Genomic DNA, 8,605 nt, shown 5'->3' with positions numbered 1-8,605 from the left:
ATCAGTATTGGGTAACACAGACAACAGCTGCATTGGAGGAAATGTTTCTCTACAAATGGCAGTCAACAACCACCTTGTTCCGATATTACAGAAGCCAACAAACTTGACAATGGTTGGGGCAAGTGTGAACAAGATCAAACATGTAATACAGAAATGCCACACATAAATTACACTTTTGTGATGTGACCATCATTCACTGACTCTTGAATTTTTACTCAAGTGCAGCTGATTGAAAGACCCTTCAAAATAGATACGTGATTGGGATGTACTGGCAAGCAGTAAAGCATGTTTAAACAGAGTTGATTTTATTGAATGTGATAATCCTGAAAGTTCTCTGTAAATAACTCTGAGCTGATGCATTCTGGTTTCCTTAACAACTTTGTGTACTTGTTCCCTGGCAGTATTTCTAATCCCGCCATGGGGTACAGAACAATGCCCACTTGCACCAGGGAGATGAATGCAGAGGCAAATGACTGTGGTTTTCCCTTTGCATCTCTGTAATGGAATCTTTCCAATAGCAACACGATATAGTTGTATGTCTGTTAGTCCTTGCCTTCATGTTATTTAGAACAATTTACCATTGTTATTTTCTTCAACTTCCCTTAGCATTGGTGGAAAATATTTCAAACTCTATTCAATAAATGAGAAAAGATATTAAGCACCATTTCTCAAGTTTATAGAGTAAGCCTTGTACTGGATGGAACTTAATTCTAAGGCTCTCCCAGTATGATAAACTTGGTTTACTGCTGTTATGTCTGATTATTTGTGTGTATAAATCTTGTGTTCTTCCTCCATTTCCTCCTCATCCACAGCAGAATCCTCATCTTGCATTGCTTTGTATTCTTAACAGCATTTAGCACAATGTGAGTCACATGATAGATGCTCCATAAATATTAACCTGTTAGTTGATTCCATTGTGATTTCCAACCTGAATTCCAACCATAAGAAATTTGAGAAAATGGAAAACATAAAAAGGGCAAAGGATTTAATTGCAAAACTAACTCTTTTTGCCTCATATTTTTCAAGTGTTGCAACATCATGATATTTTCTTATGTTGTCAACATTTTGATAAGAAGTTTATCAACATAGGGTGTAGTTCATGCTGTTTCAGTGTCTCCCCCCAAGCTGCTGTGTCTGTTGACTGGTGAAGGCTCATAGCTACATCCCCCTCTCTGAAGAATTGCCCTAAGTTGATGGGAGCTGCCTTGCCAAACAACTAGGCACCCTGCCTTAATAACAGATGGCTAAGGGACTACAAAAGTCCAGCCTTCTCATCTTAGGGAGTGAAAACTCTGCAAAAGATTCTTGTAGATCAGACTATGGCTGGACTTTACCTGAGACTACATTCTTTCTCACTTTTTCTTCTTCCCAACTCTGCTGAATTCTCTCCCTTGCTAGTTTTTCTTGTGCACTCCCTCAGTAATTGATACGCATCCCAATCCCTGTCTCAGGCTCTGCTTCCAGAGAAACCAACCTAAGACATAGGATCCTAAAGAAGCACATGTACTTTAAGAAATCACAACCAAGTGCTTTGTAGCTTCCTGAAATACATGTGTATTTTTGTATGTTATAGTAGTCTTGCCTTTGGAGTAAATGCCCCGCTCAAAATTACGTCATTAAGTACTTACTCCTTACCTCTGTCGCCAGCAGTGATGTTTGTAATGTGACCCTTTTCTCATCATCAGTTATTTGGACCAGAATGGAACTGTTAGGATCCTTTCTTTTTGGCTGAAGGAAAATAAGAACTTGTGGTTTGATCTGTAACATGCAACTTAGTCACTGTGGGTAAATCATCTTCTTCCTCCAATGTGACTGAGTGGCAGAGAAATCTAAGAAGAAAGAATGAAACAGACATATGAAGACGAACACAGGAAATAGAGAGCACTCCCATGGTTTCTGCTGCCCTTAAATTGTGAGACACTCTGTATTTATATAATACATTCCGCCTATTTTGCTTAAGCATGCTCTAATTGGTTTCTGTCACTTAAAATTATATGAGTTCTTCTTCTTCTTCTTTTTTTAATGTTTATTTATTTTTGAGAGAGAGACAGAGCATGAGTAGGGGAGGGGCACAGACACACACACACACACACACACACACACACACAGAATCCAAAGCAGGCTCCAGACTCTGAGTTGTCAGCACAGAGCCTGATGTGGGGCTCGAACTCATGGACCATGAGATCATGACCTGAGCTGAAGTCAGATACTCAACCAACTGAGCCACCCAGGTGCCCCCAAATTAAAAGAGTTCGAATTTATAGTCATCCTTTAAGATTCAGTTTCATTTGGAACAAGGTAAGAATATTCACGATCACCACAATTGTTGCTTAGTGTTATTGCCAAAACATTAGCCAAAATGTTTCAGTAAGAGAAATAATAATTGGAAAAAAGTAAAATTATCCCTATCATAGAAGGCATTTCCAAGACATTTTTTTTTGTAAACCAAAAAAATCATGACAATCAATTTTTGACACTATGACAAATAATGAGATAATTCAGCTAGGTGGCTGTGTTTGAAATTAATATATAAAAATTAGTAGCTCTCAAGAAACAAATGACAGATATAAAAGACATAATGGAAGAAAATACTCCATTTATAAAAGAAAAAATATCTTAGGAGTAAACTGAGCAAGAAACACATAAGAGATATATAACATAAATGTAAAAACATAATCAACAAACATAAAATACTTGAACAAGTAAACCAACATACCATTACGTTGGAAGGAAGGTTCAAAACCATTAAAGTCATCAATTCTTCCTAAATTAATTTATAAACCAATATTATCCCAATAAAAATACCAACAGGATTTTTCCAGCTTTATTGATCTATAATTGATATATGATATTGTGTAAGTTTAAGATATACAATGTGATGATTTGATATATGTATATATTGTAAAGTGGTTACCATAGCAGTGTTAATTAATACATCTATCACCTCACACAGTTACCATTTTGTGTGTGTGTGAGTGGTGAGAACATTTAATATCTACTTTTAGCAACTTTCAAGTATACAATACAGTATTGTGAACGAACAGGATTTTTTCTGAACTGTGCAAGATGGTTTTAAAATTAATATAGAAAAATAAGCTGTCAGTATAGCTAGAAGAACTCTGGAAAGGAAGAGTAATGAAAGACACTAACCTACCAGATTTAAAACATATTACAAGGTATAATAATTAAAACAGTGTAGCACTGGCACATGAACAGTCAGTAAAATTGGTGGAAGAATGGAAAGCATAAAAATTGACTCATAAGAGTTTAGTATATGATTAAAGTGGCATCTTGCACCAGTGGGGATGGTGTGGGGAAATAAGATAGTATTTGATTAACCTGAAAAAAAAGGAACTAAACTTTTTACCTTGCATCATGAGAAATTAAAAATTAATCAAAAATTTAAATGTAAAAATAGAACTATGAAAACATTAGTCTTATATGTTTATAAGAATTATATTTTTTATTATCATTATTATCATTATTTGAGAGAGAGACAGATTATGAGCAGGGAGGGGCACAGAGAGAGGGAGACAGAATCCTAAGCAGGCTCCAGGCTGTCAGCACAGAGCCTGACAAGGGGCTCAAACTCATGAACCGCTAGATCATGACCTGAGCCGAAGTCGGATGTTCAACCAGGTGAGCTACCCAGGCGCCCCTATAAGAAGTTTTGGAAATCACCTTCAGTGATAAGATCTTTCTATGACAAGAAATACTGAATCCATTAAAGAAAACACTGATAAATTCAACTATAGTTTAAAAAATCTGCATGGAAAAACCCACTTGATATAAAGCCAAGGACAAAGTGAGGAAATATTTGTAACTATTACAGATAAAGGTTAATTTCCTTAATGTATAAAGAGTACCTGGGGCACCTGGGTGGCTCAGTTGGTTGGTGCCCAACTTTGGCTCAGGTCATGACCTTGTGGTTTGTGAGTTCAGGCCCTACATTGGGCTCACAGCTGTCTGTGCAGAGCCCCCTTCAGATCCTCTGTCCCCCTCTCTCTACTGCTACCCTGCTTGCGCTCTCTCAAGAATAAATAAAACATTAAAAAAAAGAATACCTACACATCAATAAGGAAATGACAAAAAAAATCAGTAGAAAAATGAATAGATGATATAAACAGTTTACAGAAAAGGAAATACAAATGGCTTTCAAATATTATATATGCTTAACTCATAATAGGAGGAAGTGTAAATTAAACTATAACAATTTACCAGGAAATTGGAAAAGATCCAAAAGGTTGATTACATACTCTTGCTAAGTCTGTAGTCATATTTTGCTATAGGGAGTATATTTTGGTATAATTCCATATAAAGGAAAATTTGGAAATATATTTTAAAGTATAAATGCACATGTTTTTGACATACCAGTGTTATTTATAGAACTTTATCCTTGCAAATATATATGCCTATTTGCAAAATGACATAGGTACAACATTATTTGTTGCAGAATTGTATGTAATAGCAAAAGATTAGAAACATCTTCCATGTCCATCAATAGGGGACTGATTAAATAAATTATTTTTCATTCATACAATGATACACAGCAATAAAAAAGAATAAGGATGTTCTTTCTGTACCAATATGGAGAAATCTCCAAGGTATATCATTAGGTGAAAAAAGTAAGGTGCAAAACAGAATATGTTGTATACTACCATTTGAGGAAGAAAGAGGGAAATCATGTCTATAGATATGATATACAAAATGGAAGGTTTGCATATACCTCAAAGTTCTTGGGATTATATTTAGGAAACTAGAACCATTGGTGCCTGTAGAGAGGAGACTTGAGCAGCCAAGGGTCAAGGGTGAGAACAATACTTTTCACTGTATTCTCTCTCTCTTTTTTAATAGACAGTGGGCTTTTAAAAAAATTTTTTAAAGTATTTATTTACTTTTGAGAGAGAGAGAGGGACAGAGGCATGAGTAGGGGAGGGGCAGACAGAGGGGAAGACCCAGAATCTGAAACAGGCTCCAAGCTGTCAGTGTACAGCCTAACGTGGGGCTCAAACTCACGGACTGCGAGATCATGACTTGAGCCGAAGTCGGATGCTCAACCGACTGAGCCACCCAGGTGCCCCGACATTGTTTTTTAAAGAACTTTTAGGTTTATAGCAAAATTAAGCAGAAAGTACATAGAGTTCTCCTATACCCTTATACCTCCTGCCCCTACACATTACAGCCTCCCACATCAAAATCCCAAACTGAATAGTACGTTTGTTACAACTGATGAATCTACACTGACCCATCATCATTACCCCAAATCCATACTTTACATTATGGTATGCTCTTGGTCTTGTACATTTCATGGGTTTTGACAAATGTATAATGACATGTATCCATCAGTATAGTATCATCCAGAATAGTTTTGTTTCCCTAAAATCTTCCGTTCTCTGCCTATTTACCCCTTTTTCTCCCTTAACCGCTGGTACCCACTTATCTTTTTGCTGTCTCCATGGGTTTGCCTTTTCCAGAATGTCATATGGTTGGAATCATACAATATGCATCCTTTTCAGATACACCTTGTTCAGTTCGTAATATGCATTTAAGGTTCTTCTGTGTCTTTTTCCTGACTCGATAGCTCATTTTTTAGTGTGGGATAATATTCTATTGTTGGATGTACCACACTTTATTTCTTCATTCACTTACTGAAGGACATCTTGGCTACTTCCAAGTTTTGGCAATTATGAATAAAGTTGCTATAAACATCTGTGTGAGGGTTTTTGTGTGGATGTAAGTTTGCAATTCATTTGGGTAAATATCCTGGAGCATGATTGCTGGATGGTATGGTAAGAGTATGTTTAGTTTTATAAGAAACCACCAAACTGTCTTTTGGAGTAGCTGTACCATTTTGCATTTGTACCAGCAAAGCATGAGAGTTCCTATTGCTCCATATCCTCACCAGCATTTGTCGTTGTGTTTGTATTCTCTCTTTATATCTTTCAAGTTTTGAACCATGTGAACTCATTGACTAGTCAAAAAATTAAATTAGGTAAAATACAGTTATATGAAACAAAAACTAAAACAAAACCCAACTCAGTCCTTTCAAGAGTACTTCTTGATCTCCCCAGAAAAGTTGGCCTCCCTCTCTCTATTCCCTCACTACATCATAAATTTTTAAAAATTTTTTGAAGTTTATTTATTTGTATATATATAGAGAGAGAGTGCCCGTGAGAGCACAAGGGAGAGGTAGAGAGAGAGGAAGAAAGAGAGAATCCCAAGGAACTCCACACTGACAGCACAGAGCCCAACACAAGGCTCAAACTAATGAACCATGAGATCGTGACCTGAGTTGAAATCAAGAGTCGGATGCTTAACCAGCTGAGCCACCCAGACACTCCTGCATCATACATGTCTAAATTGTGGGATGTTTTATACTGCATTCCATTTATTATGTCAGTGTCAGCCTGTCCATTAGACTGTGAGCTCCTCCATGGAGGGGCAGTGTCTTAATCACCTTTGTATGCCCAGTGACCAGTGCCTTGCAGTGTGAATAAACAAGCTAGTTATTGTAGATTGATATCATTAAAAGTTACCTTGTAATAATTAAATGATAAGTAGACTTGAAAGTCTCTTAGCAATCTAGGGACAGCTTGCAATGATGAAAATTTTCTTACTTGTAATCTAGGAATAGCTTGCTTTAGCATCTAGAGGCGTTTTTTTTTTATTTTTTTTTTTCCCTAGGAGTTTTTAATTAATTTAGTTAGCCTACTGGGTGCTTTCTACATGCAATAGAATATGCTAGGTCCTTGGAAGATTTGGTGATGAATGTGACCTTAAGGGATTTTCCATGAGTACGGAAAATGGTGGTTGTCCAACACGCCTGGACCAGGAACTGTATTAAAGGATGAAGTATGATCAGAAATATACAAACAAAACAGATGGTACAGAAGTGTAGAGACATTTGGTTTGACATGAAGATATACTGTTCATTCATTTTAGTCATTCAGTGCATGTACACTGAGCCTTTGATATGTATCTGGCATTATTCTGTGAGGGATCGTTGCAGTGAATAAAACAGTGTGGTTTTTTTTTTTGTTGTTGTTGTTGGTTTTTTTTTAAGGTTATTTATTTATTTTGAGGGTAGGGGAAGGAGCAGAGAGAAAGGAAGAGGACCCTAAGCAGGCTCCACACTATCAGTGCAAAGCCCGATACAGGGCTCGAACCCACAAACTGTGAGATCATGACCTGAGCCCAAATCAGAGCCAGACGCTTAACCAACTGAGCCACTCAGGCACCCCCAGAGTTTCTAGTTTAATGTGAATGAGTATGTGTGTTTGGAATGGAGGAAAGGTTAAAGGGTAGGTAAGGAATTGTGGGGAGGGACAAAGACAATAAATAATGGGCAATAAGTAAGCTTTGTTTAAAGAGAATGGTCAGATAATAGTGATAAGCATGGAAAAAGTAACACAAATCTAGGGAAATAGGAAAGCAAGTACTTAGTAGGAATAATGGTAGGAAAGAATTAGGTTAAATACAGGAGACACAAGCAAATAGGAAAATGACACATACCCAGGGAGAAAGAGTAAGAAAAAAAGTAATGTTACAAGATCTGTACTGAGCTAAAAAAAGAAACAACTGTGTCATAATCAGTGACTAATATTTTAGTTCTCTGATCTCTCATATATTTCATAGATGGATATCTATGAAGAGTATCTATCAAGAATGGAATTCTATCAAGAATCATTACTTGATTCTTATTTCTGCACTTAGAGTCAGGGCATTCTCCCTATTACAGTTTAACCCCTTACTTCAGTTTCCTTTTTAAAACTCTGGAAATAATTACATGTTTTTGTTTGTTTGTTTGTTTGTTTGTTTGTTTAGTGAGAGAGAGAAAGAGCATGGGGAAGGGGCAGAGAGAGGGAGAGATAGAATCCCAAGCAGGCTCCATGCTGCTAGCCCACAAACCATGAAATCATGACCTGAGCCAAAACCAAGAGTCAGACACTTAACTGACTGAGCCTCCCAGGTGCACCTGAAATAAATACATGTTTAAATTGATTTTAAAATATTTTCTGATTTATGATATATTGATACATGTCATACATGTTATATGATATATACAAAACAACAAGAAATAGAACTTTATGTCATGTGGTAAATGATATTATAAAGAAATACTGAATGATTGGTGGTCCTTTAAAATAGTAATTACCTTGGGAATATATGATTTGGCATGAAAAATGCTGAATGCTGGTGTGTTGAGAGAACTCATGGCATCTTTTTTCTTTCTATTGAAGGTTAGTTGACATACAATATTATATTGGTTTCAGGTGTACGACATAGTGATTTGACAATTCTATACATTACTCAGCGCTCACTGCGATGTGTAGACACCATCTGTTACCATACAATGTTATTACAATATTATTGAGTATATTTCTTATGCTACAATATTCATCTCTGGGGCTTACTTATTTGGTAATTGGAAGTTTGTACCACTTAATCCCCTTTTACCTATTTTGCCCATCCCCCACCCACCTTCTGGCAACCATCAGTTTGTTTTTTGTATTTGAGTCTGTTGGGTTTATTCGTTTGTTCTTTTATTTTGTTTTGTTTTTTTGGATTCCATATATAAATGAAATCACATGCTATTTGTTTTTCT

The sequence above is a fragment of the Panthera tigris genome, chromosome C2, assembly GCF_018350195.1.
Source record: "Panthera tigris isolate Pti1 chromosome C2, P.tigris_Pti1_mat1.1, whole genome shotgun sequence".
NCBI classification, from domain to species: Eukaryota; Metazoa; Chordata; class Mammalia; order Carnivora; family Felidae; genus Panthera; species Panthera tigris.
This window is presented reverse-complemented; position numbering follows the sequence as displayed.